This window comes from Meleagris gallopavo, chromosome 5 (assembly GCF_000146605.3).
Source record: "Meleagris gallopavo isolate NT-WF06-2002-E0010 breed Aviagen turkey brand Nicholas breeding stock chromosome 5, Turkey_5.1, whole genome shotgun sequence".
Taxonomy (NCBI): domain Eukaryota; kingdom Metazoa; phylum Chordata; class Aves; order Galliformes; family Phasianidae; genus Meleagris; species Meleagris gallopavo.
Genome location: NC_015015.2, coordinates 37,726,835 through 37,751,137, shown reverse-complemented (window position 1 = coordinate 37,751,137; position 24,303 = coordinate 37,726,835). Strand labels below are relative to the sequence as shown.

The following is a 24,303-nucleotide window of genomic DNA, read 5'->3' as shown; positions in this document are numbered from 1 at the left end:
GCCATTCTGCATGTCTTGTCATCGGTGATCAGAGAGCAGAGCCCAGCACCTCCCTCTCTACTTCCTCTCCTTAGGAAGTTGCTGAGAGCAATGAGGTCACCTCTTGGTCTCATTTTCTTCAGATTCAACAAGCCAACTGATAGGACATGCCTTTCAGCCCTTTTACTAGCTTTGTTGCTGTCCTCCAGACACTTGAAGCATCTCAACATCGATTTTATATCATGGAGCCTAGAAGCACACACAATACTTGCTACATAAAGACAACCTTTTTGCACAGTACTTGTGTGCAGTAGTTAGCTCTTTCAACAGTAAAGCATATCCAAAATTACAGTATACTTAGAGTGCTGCTAGAGTTATTAAACTCCTATTTATTTGTGAAGCACCCATGAGTATCACACACACCCACTGCTCTCAAACAGGAGTCAATGCCAGTTGCAATACTTGGGGAGCTGCCCCGTAGAGGTTTGTCAGAATAAGCCATGGGGCAGCACACTGGAAACAGTATACTGCAGCTTTACATGCAGTGTTACCATTTCACCTCACCCACAACTCTTGGCACAGCCTAAACACTCCCCCCAACCCTCTCCCTAAAAGAAGAAAGTGTTCTTTCAAAAATCAGAGGAGAAGCTGGGTCATCAGATGAGGGTGAAATTGGTTTAAAAGCCATTAAGAAGAAAGCAACCCAGGCTTTCACGAGCAATCACAGCTGCTTGGGCTGATCAGGAGAGACAGAGGGAATTATTTATTTATGGAGTTCCTGTTCTCCCTGGGCAGGTGTATCCACTGGGGAAGTGTTAAGAGAAGTAGGGAGCAGGATGCTGCTTGGAATCCTACTGAGGTTTTCCTGGCCTGGGTCTCAGGAGAATTAAACACAATTCACGTCTGGAGCATCCAGGAGACATCAACCATCTCCCAGAGCAGGAAAGGCCAGAAAGAGCACCATCACACAGGTCCCTGCTGAGATGAAGTACACAGAGAGTCCCTGGCACCCAGTGCCATGCAAGCTCTGTAGAGCTTTCAGTAAGATCTCTTCAGAGCAACAGTGCTTGAGTACATAGACACTTCTGTTTCTCTTTTCTTGTGGTTCAGCTGCTTCCCTTTAAACACAGATCAAGTGTCTCAAGGGACTCCGCAAGTGCTTAACAGACATGTCTGATGGAAGGACCTCCAATGAGAAAACCAAGACCTGAAAATCCCAATAGACACCCTCAATTTAATCCACATCTGATAGACTAACCCTGAAGTTATATGCAACTAGATCCTAACTGCACAAAAAGCACAGTCTAGTCTGCATCCACAGCTCAGTGAAAGATGGGGGAGGGAGGGACCAGCAGATTAAACAGGAGGAAATAACTAAGTTGAAACAGTCAGCATGGGAAACTAAATTGAAAATTCTTTTTCAGGATACCATACAGTATATTCTTAGTAGAGTATGTAGTTCCTTATTGTTTCCCAAAACTGGAGGATGAAGAGGTCTTACTCTCTAAAATAATAAAATTCCCTCCATTATTCAGAATGAATCTTCCAGTACTAACTAAAAAAGAGCTGCAGAAACAATCACAGATCTGCCCTGTCAGACACATCTGGCAACTATCCTCTTCTGATCTTGGTCAGAGAGCCACAGAGGGAAATCAGGGCTTGAAACTATCAGACACCACCTGAATTTCCCACTGAAAAATGCTGCAAAAAAATGTTTCAGAAAGAATCATTGATGGCAGCTGAACTCATGAGTGGCACAGCCTAACGCTATATCAATTCATGTCTTCCTGAGATCGAGATGCCAGAGATTAAGATTAAAAGGCAGGAGCCATCAGTGAACTACTGCTTTAGACTATTTTTTTTTTTTAGTCATTCCCAGTTTTTTCCTGCTCCTTCTTCTCCTGGCATGTCTTGCATTACTCCCTAGTGCTGGTTTTCTCTCTCACTTCCTGTCTCAAACCAGGACTTTGTATTGTGCTGCTAAAGCCACTGCAAAGCCAGCTGTGGCAGTGAAGTACCAATCCATGAACTGGTTTGGAAAATCTTTGAAAAGGTAAGATCAGTGATCCAAGTCTCAACATCATTTAGGCACAAAGTACAGCAGTGAGGGAGCTTCAGCAAGTTCCTCATTCTCAGACTTCTCCTCAGCGTTCTCCCCACATAAAACAACGTGATTTCTGATAAATACACAAAATAGAAGAAAAGAAGCTTGTTCTCTCAGTCTGTGTTCCTCCATAGGGCAATATTAAAACAATCCTATTTCAACAAAACAGGTACTATTTGGTCTTTCAAATAGAAATTCCTTTGCAGCACATTCAGAGACAGGTTACATTTCCAGGGTTTGTGTGATTTTTCTTCCTCACTTTGGGAAGAATATCTAACAGTGTTCTGATAGCTACTTAATCCTAATGGGAAATTGCTCTAGAGAGCCTTGCATCCCCGAGGGAGATGGAACACAGTAGACCCAGAGCTCTCACACCAAATTCCCCTGCTGCAACTGTCAGGTTATAGATACATAAGGAGAACATCTGCTTCCTTGTGAAGCACTTCCCATTGAGATCTTTCAGTCACAGTAATTTCTGTAGGATGCTTAACCTGCACCCATTAATATGCATTTGACACAAGGAGGAGGCCTCTCCTTCCTTCTGAAGGGCACACTCAGGCTTCCTTGCATACAGGTGGCTTCACCTCTTACTACCAAGCACAGAATTCCCCCAGTGACACTGATATTCATGGCACCCAGTGTTTACCTACCCTCTTGGCAAGCGTTCTTTGCATAAGGATGCTACTGCAGTATAACACAAGGTACAGTTTTAAATAGATTAACTTAAACCAGTGCAAAAGACTCTCACTACTATTGAAACTAAACTTGTTTAGGTATCTAATGAGGCAAAATTAAATAACATCAAGCTGGCAGGAGAGCATACATGGTTTGGATGTTCAGTAGTTTAAATGGTTTGTTTTAAAATGATACAATTTAGAGTACAGTTTCCTCATGTAGAAAAGATCTCTGAACAGTGGAAAAAGTAGCACTTGTAAAATGACTATCACAATGCAGCACAAAAGAAAAGGGGCAAAGGAGATGTGATCAGTTGCTTGCACACAACTTGTTAGCTTGTTAACCAAGAAGGGGTAGACAGCTAAGAAAAGTTTCAAGGACAATCCAGTATATGCAAGATCCTGTTGGTAGGAAAACATAGGGGAGAAAAAAAAACCACATTGGTGTATCTCCAGAATGTTTTCAGGCATTCGTACAGTACCTGTGTTACACAGGGGCTCAGAACTCTCTGTCAGCAGAGAATGCAAATTAGTTGCTGTAAAGCAAGCACTGCACACAGCAAGGATGCATACCTTCCAGCTACTGCCCCATGTTCCTACTTCCCAGGGTAGCTCACAGAGACACACTGTCAAGAAAACCCTCTCTGAAGACATAACAGCACTTGCATGAGGCTGGGGCCGGAATCCGCTGCTCTCAAACAGCTCTTCAACCCAGGATGTGACTGCAGCTGGCAAAACATGTTAGCTAATGAAGATTGAATCAGGCAGGCAGAGACGATCCCCTCAGCCTGTTAATCCACTTAGGGAAGGGAAACCTGAGCTGAATTGCTGTGCCCCTTGCAATGGGCTATACTGTGCTGGCTTTAGCACCTAGGCAGAGCAAAAACAGCCGAGTTAGACTGAGGAGAGCTTCGGATGTAAGATCTGAGCTTTTGGGAAGCAGGTCAAGAGGAGAGACTGGGGGAACAGCATGCCCTGGGCTGGCTTTTGTGCTGCTTTGCCTGCTCGGGAATAAGCAGGATGAGGCTGGACTGGAGCTTCTACCTGACAGTGGGACAGGGACGGCACGCACTCCTCGCACTGTTTGCATTGAGCAAAAAGGCTTCCCGAGGGCTCAGCTTGCTTTCCTGGGACAGAAAGTCGGAGGAAGTATTGGTACCACAAACACTCATCCCAGCAGTGACAGAAAGCCAGTCCCTGCTACTTACTGAGTTTAATTGGAGGAACTTGCTGGGCTGATGGGTGTCAATCCCAGGAAATGTCAGATTATCCTCAACCGCCAGAGGGTGCTCCCCATCTCAAAGACAGAGTTAATGTCAGATTCACCCAGACTGCTAGAGAAGCCTTTTCTTTTAACAATCGTGGAATCCGAGCAAGGGAAGAATTAGAAGATTAATAATAAATAATAATTAAGGAATGTGCCTCTCCTCTCTTTCTTCATCCATCCTGTCCAGGCAAGGTAAGGCCCTTTGTCACATCTGTCCTCTGTGTCCTGCTCAGTTGTGATTTTTTCACACTGAAGGTTAAATCACTTTTAGTCTTTCCTCCAAGACTGCAGATCCAGAGCCACAAATAAACATTTTCTGCTTGACAAGTCTGCAAAGAATGAGACTGCAGCTCACCTGCCCCTGCACAGTTAGGATCACACCCTCTGGGCACATGCAGTTTTTTTGCTGAGCCCAGGCCTGACCTTTATACCTGCACAGCCACAGTGAGGTAAGGAGCACCAGCTTTATTTCTCAGTCTCATTTCCCCTGCTCTGTCCTAAGCTGTTTTCAGAAGGCAGCATACCTGTTGTGCACAGATGCCTCAAGATGATGTTTACAAAACAGGTATGCCTTAGTTTTTAGGTACTAGTGTTGCTTAGCTTTGTCAATGAGACAATTGTTTTGGAACACAGGGCCCCCACAGCCTCCCTTCCTCCACTTACTGGCATTCAACAGAAGCTTGTGACTCACATGACACACTCAGAAGTGACACTCCTGGAACGCACTGCCTTATGCTTCAGCTTATCTTCTGCATAGGACCCCAGAGCTGCATCATATACAGCAGTTAGGATTAAATTGTAAGGGTCATATTGCACCCTGATATTCAGAAAAAAGGGTTTAAATCCTGCCTAGTAAGATCAGGTGCCTATGCAAAACAGAATAGCTTTGCTGACCTGCCTGCATAACTTCCATTAGTCCCAGCTCCAACTTACTTTGATAGTTCAGGTCTGTATATCCCATGGAGAAACCAGCTCTCATTGATGGCTCCCACCCAGCATACGTGGTGCATTTTGCAGTCTGAACATCACCAGAACTGATTGTTGGATTTTTCCTTGTTGTTTTCCTAAATTTCTCTTTCCTCTCTCTCCTTACCAGTAGTGTCAGGTCCTGCCTGCAGGGATTTTCTATGAGTTCCTGCTCTCAGGTACCCTGGCATCACTTTTTTGTTCTGTTCTCCTTAAACCATACATTTGTCTGATGGAACAGTTAAAGCTGAACAGTTAAACCACTGCACAAGGGACTTTCATTCAGTCTCTCAAACATAATAAGATACATCTGTTTGGCTTTCTTCTAACCACTAACTGGCTGTCAGGTTTGGCTTACTTCACTTCCAGAATGATTCACTATCTGCAGTACACGTGGGAACAAGCGCTTTTCAAGTCATCAACTGGTCAAGTGACACTAGCCATTTTTGAGAGAGCCATTTCACAGACAAAAATCAGCCAAAGAATCCTCGTCTGGTTTGAAATTCTGAGAAGTGAGGAAGAGAAGGTGGAAATATAAGAGAAAGAGTTTATGGTTGGGTTCTTAGACACCTGCAGTGAACAATTCCACTTGCCACAAACAAAATGCCAGTAGTACGTGTCACAACTCCATTTCTTGTCCCACACATGCCATTTTCTCTTGGAAATACAGCAAATATTAGACACACCACAGAAAGGGTAATTAGTGTTAGGTTTGGACACTGATCATTCTAACACTATAAACATTCATTTTCTCAATTTAGTAGATTTTAACACCACTCCATCACCATTACAGTCATTATAAACTTGTTCTGAAGTGTACATAGTCAGCTATAAAGAAAACAAATGTAGTTAACTAAAATATTTTGAGCATTACATTCCTCATTAGTAGCTCAGGTTTTGTCATTCTTTTTCCTCCCATTACAGCAAAGACCTTTAAGGTCATTTCAGAGGCCTAGTGATGCTCTCTTCTCTTGTATATTGCTACATACGAAGATTATGTGGGCTTTTACTTTTTTAATTACTTCTAGTGGGTTTTATGATCTCAAATATCCCCAGACTCTTTACTACTCAGAACAGTAGTATCCGGGTGCCATTTTTGCTTACAAAGAAAATTACAGGGTCAGATCTGACTTTCTCACTCATGCAGTGTTACCTGAGTGGATATTACAACTAGTGGATTACGTACTATTTAGGATCAGCAGGTTTCGACTACTTGCAATTATGTGATCTGCAACTACACAAAACAGCAACTCTTCCTCCAGACAGTGAGAATGAGACAATACCATATTACAATACATCATTCTACAAAGCACGAAAGGATTCATGAAACAAAGGTAAACAAAAAAAAACCCTATTTTTAAAAAGGCAGACTACAAATGCAGGGAAGGTTTAGAAAATGGAAAACTGTGCTTACTTGCGATAAACACTTTTAGCTTTCTCATACACACAATTTCACAAACATTCATTACTTTATATTATTTCCACAAGATCCCACCTCAGATTCCATTCTCAAAGGATTGTGCCCGTGCCACAAGCAGCTACCTGAAATACTTGTTTTTTGCTCAGAATGGCTAATGTGGCCACAGGCCTTATTTACTGCACATTCTTCAAACATATCTCTGGAGATTCATTCATTTTCTCATGCATTTTTTTATTGGGCTTATCATTACACTGTCCAAGAGTTTCACCATCCAAGATCATTTATTTTCACACACAAACACACACACACACACACAAAAGTAGGGAGTATTTTCATTCCTATTTTATGGGTGAATGACTGAGAACAACAGTAAAAGACATTTGGTAATTCTGGGTGCCCATTCTCAGACTCACAGCTTGACTGATATGTTTGCATAGTGCAGTATTAGTGGATTCCCATTTACTTCATTTGCAGCTATAAGCACTCAGTGCTTCTGTAAAGTGGGTCCTTTAGGTTCAAAAAGGTCCACTGTAAAATAAGGAATGCACAATTAAACACCCACTGACACAACAGTTGCTTCAGAAGCTTGAAAACTATCATACAGAAATGGTGAAAGGAGAAGTTAACCACCAGATCAGAATTTAACTGCCTCACCAATAAAAGCTTCCCTTTTCCTCCCATCATCCCTCATCTCACTTGCTACACAGCTGTGAAACTAGACGAGGTCCTACAGAAGTCTCTTTCACTTTGCAATTCTGATTTATCTTGGAGCTGGTGATCTACCATATGCAGTGAATGAGGCAGGGTCCTGAGGAAGAAATAGCAGAGTTATGTAGCTAACACCTGAGTTGTGCAAGACACATCATAAGGTCAACAGAAGTGCACACAGATTATAACTGGCCTTTCTACATCTTCCAGTTCCTGTGTCAGCATTCTTTAGAATGCCCTTTGCACGGTTTGCTGTTTCTTCCACCACAAACAAATTCCTTCATGAAGTGTCACAGTGACATCTTTGTGGGTTATCAGAAAAGACTGGCCCATCGTGCAGACCACCGTAATCGAGGTAATAGAGTAAACGGGCTGTGAGAGTAGATGACCCTCCTCTGTTAAGACCAATGTGGGCAATGATAATACTACATGAATTTCAGACATTGATCACCTCTGAGGAATAAGTAGTCAGAGGCTCTTCTGAGACCTTTCAATCTGTCTTTTACACTCTGCAACATCACAGTCCACTCCCATTGCTGTCTTTGCCTCTTCACCCCATCTCTTTCCTTTGCTCTCATCTCAACTCTCCAAACACCATTCCCCTCCAGCCTGTTATCTCCTCATCCCAATGCAGCCCTGTCTGTCCCCATAGGTTGGCTCTGGAACACAAGCAGTTTTAGAGCTTTACAAGGAGAAATGTTCTTGATCTGTATTTTAACAGAAAGAAGGCATTAGCCAAAATCACAGTATAGTCCCTACTTTTTTCTTTTTTTTTTTAATTTGCTGTTTTTGACAAAAAGTTCTCCAAAACCAATCACAGACACAGAAAAGTGTGAAGTAATGACTAAAGCTAAGCAGTGGTATTAAGAACTGAAACTAAATTTTACAGGGAGTACTAGTAGAAAAAGGACAGTGCTAGCAGTCTCTGTTGCACATAGCAGTATATCTGAAGATAAAAATTAAGGAAGTCACTTAAGCAAAGCGCTTGCATTTCTAGGTACACTATTCCGGGTAGCTTACAGGTCAAATGCTTATTTGATGATATATGCACCTTGTAGTAATTGCACAAATCAATACAGTGAGAAAGGCTTTACAACAAAAGTGTGATGACAGAAGGACCAGCACACTAGAAAGGTGCTATAAAGGAAGGAAAGAAAATTGCTCACCCATACCAGAAGATTCCACATTCATAGGGGAAAGCTTCACCAAGGAGGAATCTCCAGAAAGAGATCCTTCCCCAGCAACAGTCAGCCCTGAAATGAGGTCTCAGAGAGGTGCAGCCAGGCTCCACCCCTTCTGGTCACACAGCTGAATTGCCTTCACCTGTGCCACCAGGGCTGACTGGGTCCTTTCCCCAGGTGCTCAATCAGTGGTTCAGGCCCATACACACCTGCACCCATTTCAGACCCACATCAGCTGGTCACAAGACCATGCACAATTTAAATTAACAGAAGATAAAGCAAGGACCACATCTGCTGGTTGCAGCATCTTTCTATCCCTATAGAGGATCAGCCATAGCAACATTATGTTGACAGATGTTTTTCCAACCTGCTCTGAAAAACTCAGTCCTTCTCACAGTCAGTCTGTTCTATTGCTTCTGTATTGTTGCTAATGTGATGTTTGTAATATAGAAATGAAAGCTCCTGCATTGTATCCAAAGCCCATTTACTTCCAGCTCTATCAACAACAGACATTGCAAACAGTTTAATCACTTTCTCTTGGATAAAGCCTCTTAGAATTTGAATACGTTCTCCAGACCTTATTTAATAGCTAGATTTCCACAACAGAAATATTAACCTGCCTAACAGAAACAAAATAGCACCACAGTTCCTCAGACAGTCTCCAACCTTATCACTTGGAAGGCCAAGCATTTTGCAAATACCTACAGCCAGGAACAGCTAGCAGGCTGGCTTTATGACACACAGAGCAACTTTGCTTTCACTTCCAGGGGACCACAGCTAACTCATGTAGTAGTCATGTCTCATTGTAGTTACAAAAAAAAATGTTAGTCCTTCACTGGGGCAAATCTCCAAATTGGATTCAATTGCTCGCACACTTCCAAAACCTTATGCTGAAATTGAGGGAAACTCGAGAAAGTATCTTCTGATAAATTGAAGCTATCACCTGTTACATTCGCTACACTACTAGATAGAGAAACAAAATTTCTGAGCACACCTCTTCAGTGGGGCTGACCGCTGTGCTCTTGATCCTGCCTTTCAGTGCTGTGCCCAGGACAGAAACCAAGCCTTTTACACTGACAAGCCATGCAGAGCTGCCAGATTTCACATCAAACAGCTCCCAGGAAACTAGAATTCTATATCCTTAGTATCTGCAGGAGTGCAAGCATATGGAACGTCTGGAATAATAAGGAGGAATATCATCAAGTTATACATTTTCAAACTTCACGTTATTGAGATTACGAAGGTTTGCCTTCAGCGTTACTGACTGAGCTCCCAGCGAGATCAGGAGCCATCATGCACAGAGAGGAAGGCCCTTCCCTACCACACAGCCTTGCTAAGGTGTGGTATTGAGGGAGGTGAACTGACAGCCCAAAGGCACATGCAACTGCTCTGTACCGTGTTTGCACAACTGCGTGAGAGTGTATCCCTTGGTGATGTTATTCACAGGCTTTGGCCGACGGTAAATAAGACAGCAGAGCTTGATTCATGAGGGATGACAGGAAATCTATAACATGTGGGTTCTATAATCTGCTCGCTACTGCGTAGCAAAATGAAAGAACAACAGTCCAATTAGAGTCCTTGCTGATCCCAAGCACATCTTCCAGATCTTGTTCTGCTCAGAGCACTGGAAGTCTGTGGGCACCAAGAGAAAGCCAGCTGTGCTCCTACGCGACCAGTGCCGAGGACACAAAGAAAGACAGAAGGAGATGACTTCTGCACAAAACAACAATGGCAGGGGGGTTGCTAATTCCAAATAGAAAAAAGGAAATGATTTTGTTGCCTACTGTGCAGTGTCAGAAAACTCACAGGGCTGCCAATGCCTGGAAAGGCACAGGACAGCTCTGCTGAGGATCCTGGCAGCCCAAGGAGACAGTTACCTCATTTTTCTCTAACCAAACATCTACTTCTCATTCCTTGCATCTCTGATCCTAAACACGTCGCACCTTTTAGATCTACCCTCTGCCTCCTAGGAAAGGCGCAAAGGGAATCTCTCTCATTGTGGCAGGTTGGAGAAAGGGAACGCTTTCTGCTCAATCCCTAGTAAAGGCCTTCTTTGCAGAGTGCACGCTCTGGGGACTGCTGTCCTTCCCTGCTTCCCCCGACAACCATCTCTGCTGCCACCCCCACCCCCCTTGTTATCTGTCAGTAAACAGTAATTAAAGATGTGGCCTGTTTGATAAAGCTTCTGCCCGCCCTCACACAGTGCTGCCCTCTCGGACGTGTCTAATTAAAATCCTGATGAGAAGATGAAGAAATCCCAGCAGCTGGGAATCTGCTGACTCTCCCCACACTTGGCCTCTTCATTACTGACGACGAGGCAGAGAGATATAAAGGACCCCAGGAAATGCTCCGATAGACCAATCGATACAGCTTTTTGTGGGACGTGAAGGACCACTCAGGACTGCCTTTTGAACTGTGTGGATAATGAGGATGCTGGAGCGTGGCTCACTGCACAGGGCAGCAATTCCCCACACATCCTGCTATGCTGCCATTCCCAGAACTGGATCCCAGCACCCCAGCAGCTTGGCAGCCACTCACACCACGCAGTGAGTTCACACAGTTGTAAAAGCTGGAGCATCTGGATCTCTCCTACGGCCCAAGCTCCAGAAATCATTGCTTGTAGTAGCAGACTACTGTGAAAGCTCTATGTGCTCCATCATTTCTAAGCAAAGAAAGGGTGCACATGTGTACGTACATACACTGCAAAGTGCTGAAAACCAACACGGGTCTGCCCCAAATGAAGTCAAGGTCATATGCACGCTGTTGTGTTCACATACACTTACTCATAAGAACAGTGCGCTTTCACTGCTTGCTCAGGATTTTGTGCTAAGGTGAAGATCTTGACATACACAAAACAAAAGAGCAAAGTTTTACACAAAGTGCTCGGCATCATCATCATCATGAATCACCATAACTCTATTTAGATAAACTTCACTTCATGCAAATACATCAGCTGAGTGGTTTTATTCTTGCTTTTTTTCCTAATGAGTCTAGCTTTACACAGAAACAGGCACATTTTCATTGGCAAACTCACACTTATCCCAAACATGAATGAAATCACTCTCAGTTTCAAGATGAAAGAAATAGTAAATGAAAAGAAATAGTAAATGAAAATAAATAGTAAATGAAAAGAAATAGTAAATGAAAAGAAATAGTCTTATATTTTCTAAAGTTTAAAAGTGGACTCAGGCACCTGCCTGCATATCCCATTTGAGCATGCCCATGAGAGGTATGCTCATCGTGGGAATTGGGAACCCACGCAAAGAACAATAGTGCATGTGGTTATCACCACAAGTGCACTTTGAGCAAAAAATGTGTTCCATCTGTGGAATCAATCAAAGTGTGAGCTTTTATTTGAGTTCACACTTCCACAAACCACTACTGCTCATGTGATCAGTGCCAATCCAGCAACAGCTGGTGCTCTTCTCAGAGCCCCAACTAGGTCCTTGGAACCTACTTTATTAAACAAACAAACAAACAAACAACAAACCACCAAGAAACCAACAGTAAGCAAAGCATATACAATTTTCCAAATTGTTGCAATCCTCCCCCCACTGCTCCTCTGTAATCTATATCCAAAGAAAAATCACATAAGAAATAATTCCCAGACCGATTTAATACTGAGTTAAGCTCGGGAAAGAAAAACCCAAAGCAGCTCAAAATAAATAGTCCATAGCAAAATATAATCACTAATAGTAAGAAGAGGTCAAAGAAATGCAGAAGCAATGGACTCAAACGTAATCCTGGAAAAGATGAGTGAAGAAAGGGCAGAAGAAGGGAAATCCCAGTGGGAATGGCGGCAGAAGCACTGTCGCAGGGAGCACACAGCCTCTTTTGGCCCTGCACCCCTCTTGGCAAGAGATGACATTATGCAGAACAAGACAGAGGCATTGGATGTACAGAGCCCTCCATGCAATTCCTGCCTGTCCCAGTACCTGTACTTGATGGAATGACACATTGCTGCAGCAGCTAATAAATAGAAGTAATTTGATTAGCCTTCCTTAACTAGCGATAAGATCCTGACAAACCCTTTTTAATGCGTTTCTGGAGCAGGATGAAATTGTTTCATTTGGCGAGCAGGGCCCCACGGGAGTTGCCTCCAAGCTCCTTTAGTGAGAGGTAAAAATATGCCAATCATTAATGAGGGGAGAATTACGGAGACTTTAATGCAATCAGAAAAGAGGAGCCCTGAGGCAGCTAGGGAATAAAACCTGCCCTTAAATCAGAGGCAGGCAGCTGGAGCATGGAAATAAAGGCATACACAGGCATGTACACGTGCACACATATACCTACCGCACACACAGAGACTGCTGCTGTAAATACACTGGGAGTTTTGCCTGGGCAACAAACACTTGTCTCAGCAAATGGTAGCCATCCTCCCCAAAAAGCAATTATAAGAATTACAACCAGCTAAGTGTTCACTTGTTATCCCCCTAATAGTAGGGCATCACGGTCCATGTAATCCTCTTGTCCTTCCTACACATGTACATACTAAGAATTGCAGCTTTCAACATTTCAGACCAAAGTCTTTCGTGCAGGAGGTGCATTGGCCGGTCGGGCATCCAGCAGCAGCAGGGAGGAAGCTTTGCCAAGTGGAAGCATGCCTCTCTCAGGGCCAGACTTGTTGCATGAACACACATCCAAACCCCTTGCTCTGTCCTCCAACCGGGGCACTTATGCCAGAGGCTGCATCTACTGCAGCTGCTGAAAGGCAACTTCTCCCATCCCCTCCCCTTCTCAGCCACTTCAGTGAATTCCCTTCCTGAGGTGAAACAACTCTGATATTAATGCTGTAACTTTTATTCTGAAGCAAAACAAAAGCCTGCAAGCTGTTGGCCTTTCCCCTGGCACTGCAGCTTGCAGGAGCGAGGCAGACACAAGTGGCCCGGCTGACTCTGATTTTGCAGGTGCCTACGTTCTTCCAGAACCTCCTTTTCTGACAGAAAGCATCCCATCTTTCTGCAGCAATGCTCTAACCCCAACCAACAGGTTACTGATGGCTGTATCAGCACAGGTCGTCCCAGAGAACACTAGCTCCTACTTTAATAGGAGAAAAAGCCTGTCCTGCTTTTTATCCCATCTCTTCCAGATCCCCCACCTTACTTGAAAATAGTGAGTAAGAGCACTGGGATATTAAAAACTAGCCACCTTTCATCTGCTAGATACACAGAACACGATACCAGGAGGACCAGGCATGCAGTATTTCAGCCCCCTTCCCTGCTTTAGGTAAACATTAACACAAAGGGGAGCAATTGAGGGTTGCTAGGACCAACAGGAAAGTGGATACGTACTTCTAGCCTCACTACACATGAGAGGATTCTTATACCATGAGAGAGTACCTGTAGCACCCCTTGCACTCTGCTAGATGGAACAACTGTCCTGCTCAGCATGAACTGTAAGTCTTGTATTGAGAAAGCCAATTCTTCTGCCCTAAAGACATTATCAGAAACCTCTGCCACAAAGATCCTGTGCTATCACACCATATTCTCACACACACTTGACAACTGTGGGGCTAAAACGCTGGTGTGACTATTAGCCATTCAAGACAACAGACAAAGGAGTCACAGTCAGCAGGACAGAGCAGAAGATGGATGAAAAGCAAGGGTATGTCCTGAGACATAGAGCTTGAAGCTCAGCAGTTAAGTTAGGGTAGATGGCTGGCACACTCCCAAATCCATGTATCAAGGACAGAGCTGCATGTCTCACAGCTAAATGAGCACAGAATACTCAGCCCTAAGTGAGTGGGGCTTTGTGTCACTCAAAAACAACTCCTGACTGTTTCAATCATTCAGTGATGGGTTCCCAAAGCAGTAGAGAACTCTCCTTGGCTTAAAGCTCAGAATGAAAAACAACTCAGAGGTTAAGGAAACCTCAACTGTTCTCCAAAAGCCCCTCACATTCCTGTGAAAGACTAAAAGGATTGAAGGGATCGTGCTGTTGGGCACATCACTCAGCCAGACTGCACTCCCCTGAAAGTCAGAGAAATCACTTTCCAGAAACACAAACAAGTGAAGAGACCCCTGCAGGAAATAATCAAGACTGCAAAAATAGGTTAGTGGAATTAACATTGTGTTAGCAAAAGGCTTTCTAACACTCAGAAATTGTACTGTTGCCCTTTTGGGGTGAGGGTCAGTTTTGATTTGAAGCTTCAATCGAATTCAATTCTTTTGGCCAAGAGGTTTAGGCTATTCAAGATAAATACCAGACCCCTCCCTCACAGATGCATTCCTAGGTAACCCAGGCTTTACTATGGTCATAATCCAGACGAGTTTGTTGTGGCACTCAAGCACAGCAGCTGTACGTAACACCCTTCTTGGAGCAGCAGGCAGAGATCTAAAGTAGTGTCACACACCATGGTTCCATACGCAAACCCGCCTCACTGCAAACAACTCCTTTTCCTTTTTGTTTGTTATGATTAAAAATGCACATCACCCAGAGAGGCCTTGGAGTGGAACCCAGCTGGAAATTGGATCATTAATATTCCTTTTCATGCCCGTTGCTACAATTTCTTACCTCTTCAGAAGCAATTACTAACAATGCAACAATTTAGGGTCTCATACTAACAGTGAACTCAAGACTAAGCTGCCTACTGTTGCTCCAGTTCATTCATCTTTGCCCATATTCTAGCATTCCACCAGTCATATAGCCAGCATGCTGTGTATCAGATACTTTCACCCCTTTCTGCTGCCTGTTCCTAATTTATTTACCAGAAGGTCTTCAGCCTCCTAAAACATCAGGAAGCAAATTCAAGATTATCCTTATTCCTGAGCAACTGGAAACATAAAGAAAGAAGATGATTTGTTCAAAGTCTCTTTTACTGAGTGCTTGGCTCTAATTCCTGGTCACTATGCTTTCCACAACACGAAGGTGCTCTCCAAGAGTTGAAGGAAAAAATAAAAAGGAAGTGCAGGACGCGCCGCACAACTGACAACTAACTCAACAAATGCTGGACAATATTCCATTTTTAGCAAGCAGGGTCATGCATATGACTTCACCTCAACTCTCGTGTGCTGTTTCTGCTGTACCTCATTAACTGGGCAAGCTGTGAGAGATGTGCAATTTTCCCATCACTCCTTCAATGATCCTTAGATGGAAAGGATGCTGTAGGAGGACAGAGAACAAGTGATTGAAATAACAATTGTGCTCACTCACAGTCCCACTTGAACCCTCCTCCCTATGAGGTGTTTACATTACACAGCAAGATGCATAACACAACCAAGATCACAGCACCGAGTATAAGGAATAAAAATAAATCAAGACACACTCTCCTAGGACTCTAGCATCACTGCTGTGGACTGCTCATGCACAGTAGTACATGGCAGAGGAAGTTTGTTCTTGCTTGACAGCTAAGCTGACATTCCCTTGGCTGCGGGCAGAACAGCCTGCACAAGGATGATCTTGGTCGAGAGGTGGAGAAACCTGCCTGACAGCAACTAGCACAAGGCAGCCAGGAAAACCGCACTGGTCACAAGAATCAGGATGTCACCTGTAAGCTCTGCTCCAAATACCTATTAATCCTCTGGTGTCTCATCCAAATACCTTAGAAACACTTGTCTTCTTGTGAGCACTTTACATCTTAGGTGGCTAAACTTGTCAGGAAATTATTGAAACGCACATCAGGCTGAAGACTTGCACCACGTGCCTTTCCATAATAAAAAAATCCTGCAAATAGCTCCTGAATGGAGTGCTTACCAATACAATGTAGTAGTTTAATGTGAAAGTGCTCCTGTGCACATAAATTTGCATGTTTGATACTTTCACTTTGACATCACTGTTTCTTTTGTTTTATTCATGCCAGAAATAATAATTTTCAGTGAAAAAAAAACCACTGACAATAAAATGCATAGCTACATAACCAGCCACCTTTCTGCAAGAATGTGAATAGTGACAGGTTCAGAGTGATAGGTTCAGTGAATGTACACAGCAGTAACAGCTCCAAGGAATCTGGAAAAGGAGCTGTACTATCAATCAATCAGAGTAGCCAAGACCCTGCCACACCAATAAGGACAAAGAAATAAAAAAGAACAACCAGTGGGTCTGCAAATATGACCGATCTTATCTACTTAAAATAAGTATACATTTCAAAAATAAAAACCTAAACAGTTTACCGTACCACAGCACAGACATTTCCCTTCAAGTTAAGGGGAAGTAACCATCAGCTCTGCCAACTCCCTTCAGCAGCTCCAGCAGCTGCTCACATCAGCCTGGCAGTCTGCTCACGAGGGCAGTGTCTTGTTTGCTGCTGGCAGCCAACAGAGCTCCAGCAAAGTCAAAGCTACAACCTACACGCAGTTGTGTAAATAACTGAAGGTATTTTGAAGAGACAATAGGTAAGAACAAAGCTCTGCCGTAGATTTGCCAGCTCCTGGCTGGGTAGAATAAACACAACATGCAGTCTCTACACAAGGGCTGGTGACGACTTCTGCATCACTGAATGCCACAGACTGCTAGGTGTGGACAGTTGAGTCATTAAGCCTTAACTCAATGCTTCAGAAGCAACTTTTCCTACCCTGACTGAGAGGCAGCCCCAAGTCCTCCTCACCCACAGCCTCAGCCTCCCCAGCAGTCTTGGGACCGAGCGATGTGTCTTTCCAGGTTGCCCTCTCTGTGAGCGCAAGGACAGAGCAAAGGGGTGCACTTAGCAATCTCGCTAGGGAACACTGTCTACCACGCCACGAATTAACATCCTCCTCAAATTATTTAGGGGGGACAGAGGGAAAAATCTCAAATAGTTTCTCCTTTCCTGCCAATTGTTCCCATCCCCACCTCAGTTCTGGCTGGATTCCCCCTTCCCCCTGTCCTCAGCTAGCACCGCCAGGCTCAGTCCTCCTCATCCTAGCCCCCCCTCCCCAAGGACAAGCAAAGTTATTACAATAATGAATTAGCCAGGCTGCTTACTGCTGCCAGTGGCGAAGGCAATTATCCCACTCCACGTCCCCAGCCACCGCTCAGCTCCCTCATAAAGAGAGGCTTTTGGGGCCGCTTTGTGCTTTGATTGGAAATGAAGAGATTGCTAATTAGGGAACCCCTGCTGGGATCGGGCTGGCAGGAACAATGGTGAAATGGACGGAGCACACGTCCATTTAGAGAAGGGGGGGAGAAGAGAGAAATGTGAGCTCCCCTGTAATGTAGTGCATCCTCTGCTCATGTCATAAACAACAGGGCAGACAATTTTATAGAGCTTTTCACCTTTTAAAGCATGCTAATTTGTTTATAGGAAGCAATAACTTGGTGTGTGTTTGCATAGGTCAACGCCTGTAGTTTCTGTGTACAGTATGGATTGATGTATGCATGCACATACACAGCCGTTTCCAGAGAAGCATTTTCTTAAGGAGTGTCTAGACAGCTGTGCATTTCTTGTCGTTTGCTGAGCAGCAAGCATCAATCCTACATTAACAGAGAAAGATGCAGAGACAAGTCCATTGATGAGTATTAGCATAGAATTTAATGCCTGAATTCACAAATAACCAAAGTTGAAAACGACTTGCCAAATTAGTCAGCTCACCTGAGGCTTGCCCAGCACCCGCTTCCATTGCTTTGCCCAAGTACTTTAAATGATAAGTGAACCTCCAGGAGAGAATTTCAACACTAACACGTTTTCTTAAAACTCAGCTTCCACTTAATTCAACTGTGCTAACTGTCCTTGGATTCACAGAAGGCACATTCACCTTTCTTAGCTTACGAATAGCCCACACACAAACTACAAAAGATCTCCCTTGGAGCGCACAGGCATATTTGGACAGCTTCATAAAACAGACTGACAACCCTCATATGAGTAACATACTTGCGTTTTGTGCTCTAGTCACTTTTACCTATTGTCAAACACGAAATCTCTCCCAACAGATCAACATGCAAATCATTCCATTTATAAAATACAGCCTGTCTACAAAAGTAAGCGCCTTATCTTTTTGTGCAAAGTTGATAGAAGGCAGCTGCAACCTATCCTACAATGCTCAGTTAGTTAACTAATTCCATCGGGAAGGACAGGTCCCACGTAAACAGAAAGTATAGTTTTCAACCACACATCTACCTTACCATACACAAAATTTACATACTGTCAATTAGTATTAGGTGACTTATGCTGGGTAAAGCAAATTCCAAATTTTAAACTTGAACTTACATTTCAGAGTTTCCTTGCAGATACTGAAGCATTTGAACTACTGAGGTGTGTTTTTTCCTGAAAATGTTTTCAGCAAAGCACAAGTCCTAACAGAAAGCGAGCACTAAAGAGTGGAAACAAGACTGAGCTGAGAATGACTTTCAAATACATAGAGCATTTCTCCCTGCTGTTTGCTCACCTCTCGTGTTTATATCCTTCAAACAGTTGTAGGTAGTTTTCATGTTTCCTTCTTCGTCATCACTTAGCCAAGCTTCACATATTTAGATCTTTTGATCTTCCCTCATAAAAACAATCCCTCCAGCTCTGTCATCATTTTTGTTGTTCTTCTCTTACTACCTTCCAAGTTTCCTCTGCATTTTTTCTTCTAGTGCCCAGAGCTGAAACTCTCACCAGAATGGTACAGAGCAAGAACACTACCTCACTGCTTTGTGATGTCCTGCTTCCAAACAACACAATCAAGTCTCATACAAATGCCGAAGTATGCAACCGGCCTGCTTTTCCCTCGTGGTCTGTGGTGCTACAGTGCTAGCCCAAATCGGACTTGCCTGTCACCACCATTCCTCCCATTCAGCCCTTTACCACATTCCACTTACCTGAGGAATATTTTCCCTTGAGCAGGTACAGCCTGAAAGGAAAACCTTGCGTCAGAACCACGCTTAAGGTCGCTTCGGTTTGCTGACAGCCCTGTAGTTACCTGCATCACGTACAAAACCTGACCACTTAAAAGCAAGGAAACAACCACCTATGGACATCAAGGGCCAAACTGTAATGTGGCATACAATAGCATGGCCGGTTAGGTTTCACCACAGCTGTGCTGGTTTACACCAGCTAACAAGCTATTTTCATAAGTATATTTCCAAGTGGCTGTATCACAAACAATTATTCAGATAAAGTACAAAGAAAGGCCTGTTGCAGCTCATTGGCTGCAGTTCTGACACACGAAGCCTCATTACCTTGATTTCATAATCCAAGTATTTTCTTTTTTAGGATATGGCTATAGTGAATATATTAACAATTCAGTGTATCTACCAACTGGTACTGGAATTCTTTGGTAAAGCATTTGCAGTTCTACTCTTGATCAAAAGACTCTTTTAGAAAAAGAGAAATAAAACTCACAGTAGAATTATGAATATAGAGGCTGCCTATATTTGAGGCTGATGGCTTCATTACTACATCCATTCAGAGGATCTGATTCCAAATAGCTTTAATATCCTAGCAAAGGGGAATGAAAGAAGGTGGTCCTCTCACTGCATTATAGCAAACAGGTAAGGCTCAGTCAAAGGCTGAAAACCTAAAACCCCGCAAGACACAAGCAAATCCATTGCCTGTCAGATTGATCCTCTCATGTTCCTAACAACAGACTACTATTTCTGGTCTTGTGAACTCGCTCTCTTTCACAGAGCAACTTGCTTGAAATAAGTCAGTTCTTAATAACCATTCCTGTACAAAGGAAGACAGTATGAACAGAGCAGTACCCAATCCAGGATTTCTTCCTCAAATTCTTCCCAGAGCAACAAAACTACATTCTGCCACAGACAGTAAAAGTAAAGGCCAAAGTCTCTTAGAGCATACTGAGTTTCTTTATCTGAAAGATTTTAGTATAACATTTTCATTATCACAGCAATCAGGTCACCCCCCGGTCTTCTCCAAGCTGAAGAAACAAAGCTTTCTCAATCTCTCTGCATAAGCCATGCCCTCGAGTCCTCTCACCATCTCAATTGCCCTTCTTTGGACACATCCTAATATTTTTATATTCTTATGCTGTGGAACCCAAAACTGCACCTCAGTACTCAAGGTAAGGCAGCACCAGTGCTGACTATGGTCAGATTATTTCTTTCCACTGGTTATCTACGTGTTGACGCATGTGAATGCACAGCCCTAAATGGGGCGATGATCTGGGTTAAAAATGCCAAAAGGTTAGTTTAATCCAAATTGACCACAAGGAGGACTACTATAGGCTCAGATGCACACGACATATGCTCCCCACATTGCCAATGTACTCTTTTCGCAACTGCTGTATTTACATTTAGGGTCGTTTTCTTTTTTTCAGATGTTTCATTTATGTTTAGGGTATTTTTCTTTGAAAACATCTCCTTCTGTGTAAGTAAATGCTGACATAGTTGAGACAAAATGAGATTGAAAGACATAATTTCTGAATTGAGAAGCATGGTTCTATCAGACCAGGACTTGCTGGAAACAAAAACTATCCAGAGAGAAATCTGAAAAGCATAATACATTTAATTCCAAGAACAGACTGAGGAGTGACAGGATACAACTGTAAGTCTAGGAAAATTTAATAGTGGAGAGTTCTTTAATCTTTCCTTTAAAGGATGTAAGATAAGACTATTCCAGTAATCAAAACTAGACAAATTCTACTTCACAATAAAGAGAACATTTTCATTTTAAAACAAAAGGAACTGGCCAGTTGGACAACCTGCCATGAGGTACTCCAGATAATCACAATGTCTTTCCATAACAGCTGCACATCCCTTTAGAAGATACTGACATTGAGAAGCTACCAAGTCAGTCCAGGAGTTATTAGGTAGGTTTTAATGGCCTGCATTAAGCCTAGTGCATCAAAGTGAGGTGGGTTTGCCTTAAAATATTTTTAGATTTCAGTTATTTACAAGTTTCAATATTTGGGCGCGTTTATCTTGCTTTCTGCATCTGTTTCTATCTGGTGAAATCATTCACTAAGAAGGGTTTTGTGTTGTATCAACTAACCAGAACTTTTTTGTTCTCTGTAAGTTTTAATTAAGAGGAATCATAAATGGTTTTCATAACGCAATTTCTTATATATTAGAGTAATTCTTCTATGAAAAACTACCTATTTTTACCAGAGAGCATGCATCTCATCTACAAGCATGCATAAAGAAATCTGAGAGCCCGATAGCAAGGGCTGCACAGTGCATCAATCCTATACAAGACAATAAATGGTCAGTTGAAAGTGTCTGTGTCTTGATTTTTTTTTTTTTTAAGATCTGCTTTAATTTAAAATTTTATTCAAGCTTCACAAAGCAGGATGCCTATAAGAAAAATATATATATATATAAGACCAGAACATCAGGGTTATAAAATAATATGAGAGCTGTTTGTCTACCATCCAAGCCCGCTAACATTTGTCTTGCTGTCCACCTTTGCTTCTACTACTACAATATGTAGTTTTAATACTGGAGCACTGACAGCCTGAAGTCAAGCAATGGATTCTGCTGTAGCAGAAAAATCTGTTTTTCCAGCTTCTCATGTACTCTGAGTAACCAGACACGGTTTTAGTTTTAACAGATAAAACAAATCAGTTATTTAGCTTCAAGTGACTTTAACCATGTGCCATCAGAAGAAACTACATAGTATTGGGGACCATATTTTTTTTATTCTTCTCCATTAAGTTGTGATGTACCATTTTACTGCCTACTGAAGGCCTCTTAAACTCACACACTGCTGTTCTGCAACTGCTCCTTCCAGTTTGTGTCATACCAGGCTGTTCTTAAAAACCACTCACCTTTCCTTTCTACCACATTTCTCAAATCTCAGCATCCAAAACAACACTTGCAAGACTCATTTTTTCCTATTAAAATGTACTGCCCTTGGCTCCTTATAAGTAAAATCTATATTGCTTTTTTTCTTTTCTTTTCTTTTCTTTTCTTTTCTTTTCTTTTCTTTTCTTTTCTTTTCTTTTCTTTTCTTTTCTTTTCTTTTCTTTTCCCCCTCCAAATGGATCACAAAAACCTTTTCAGATTCCACTTTGCCATAAGGGCAACCCAGGACTAACTACGTTCCATCACACACACATGGAAAGTGAGGGAAATTACAAAAGTAAACTGTATTCACTGATCACGTTCTAGAGTTTTCCTATTCCAAAATTAAATTCTTAAATATTCTAGATAAATTCTGTGAAGCATCTTTAAAAAAAAATATATTGCTTTCTGAAACAACTGATGGTAGGAGCAAAAATCCTTGATGAAGTGCTTTATTTTTAAGAAGCCCTGGTTACACTTATTCATCTGAAAAGCTACACTAGCACAGCCTGGGAGAAGAGCCAGCAGCAGCTGCAGGGGCAGTTTGTGGTCTGTTTCAAATACCTGATGGAAGAAGCACTCCCCACACCCCAGCTGATGCAGGCTTCCATTGCAGAGCTTGTCCCAGTGATGCAACCATCAGAGAGGCTGGCCTAGCTCATAGGTGCAGGACTTGTCATGTGGTACTCTCTGGAAAAAAGGCCTTCATCTTGCTGGAATCTCCTCCTTCCCATAAAGAACTGCTACCTGTGAGTAGCCTTGAACCCTGGCCAAAAGACAGGTTTGAAACTCAAAGTGTAAAACCTTTTCAATAGAAACACAATAAAACTTACAGAGTAGTTCAAGAGACTGATGAAAGGTGCCAGCAGGGGAGGGCAAAAGAAACAGAGTTCGGTCAAGGAAACAAGGATTAAGAGACAAGACTTCTGTCTAAAAAGAATTTAAGAGTAGAAACAATAAAAAGAAGAAACTGTGTATCAGGAGAGAAAACTAGAGAGAGAGAGAGAAAAAAAAAGAAATTAAGAAATAATTTTAACTGAACAACCAGGAAAATTTCTCTGATAGCAGAAGGGCTTATATGAGCAGTATATGAGTTATATGAGCATATATAACCCATATATGGGTTATATGAGCAGTAGAAAGGTCACCCAGTGAATGGGTATGGAAGAAAGTTGGGCAAGCAAAGCTAGTCAAACAGAAGAACTGAATAACCTAAGAAACTTTTCCCACCTCTAACTGCTGTGATTAATCATCTTACAATAGCTGAGAAGCTTAGAAGGGGTATACCTACTATCACAAGTTACCTATTGGAAATGTGCGACCCACATATTTCCCCCAAACAGTAGCACATTACTGACAAAAACAGCTTTGTAAACTCAGAAAAGATTATGGGCTTCTCTCCAAGGAACATTTAAGCATGGGAGTACTTTTTTCTTCCCTAATGATAGGAGAAGGAAGTGAAGGAGGTCAGAGTTCCGTAGACCTCTCTGCACTCCCTGCAGTCTAGTTAAGGAGACTTAAAAGGTTTCACATTAACTGGGGTGATTTTGTCAATTATACACAGTGAGGAAAAAGAGCTCCCATAGTAAGTGTTTCCAGGACAGCTGCACCGTTGGTGAAATACTGCTGCATTCCAGAAATAAACTCCTACAGTCAAATTAGCATCTCAAGTCCTCTCTCTGCAGAAACGTGACTTTACCAAAGTTGCAGCGGTTCCCAGATGAATGGGAAACCAGCAGCATAAATTCCTGCTTGGCTCAGCTTTTAAATAGTAAATGATACAAACATCTTTTTGTACAATAGCAGCTTTCATAGTCACATAATTGCCCCATATTATTGATGGGCTCAAAAAGTAAAATTGGGAATATTGCTGGCTTGGATGGAGAATTAAAACTAGCATCACTCCTCACGACTTCAGGCTTGCTGAGAGTTTTTTTTTTTTTTAGGTCTGAGCAGTTATCGGGACAGTGCAAGAAGGTTTTGTTTCCAACATGGGTCAGTACCTACCAATGCAAATTACAATACAAACACGTACAAGACAACAATCTACATTTGAAGCAAGACAGAAAGCACTGTTGCCCCTAGCCTGGCCTTTTCTATCTCCCAAAAAGTAATGCAAACCTGCCCTCTCACTACAGAGGTGAATTCTGGGCCATGAAAGTAAATTCGCTCAGACGCCCCAAGGCACTCGCTCATGTTTTGTTGAAGACACACATTAAGCAGCAAAACTACAACACAAAACAGCTTCCAAGCTTACACAGCTTTACAACTACAAGTTTACAGATAGCTGCGCTGGAGAAGACCCATGAAATCTTGGGGGAAAAAAAAAAGCCACAACAACAAACTACAATTTCCAACAGATAATGGCA

The 24,303-nt window shown here is 42.6% G+C and overlaps 1 protein-coding gene across 1 annotated transcript in view; it reads right to left on the bottom strand.

Annotated features, from left to right (window-relative positions):
* Window positions 1-24,303, bottom strand: part of ESRRB (estrogen related receptor beta) — a 161,586-nt gene that overhangs the window by 86,421 nt on the left and 50,862 nt on the right. The window lies entirely within an intron of this gene.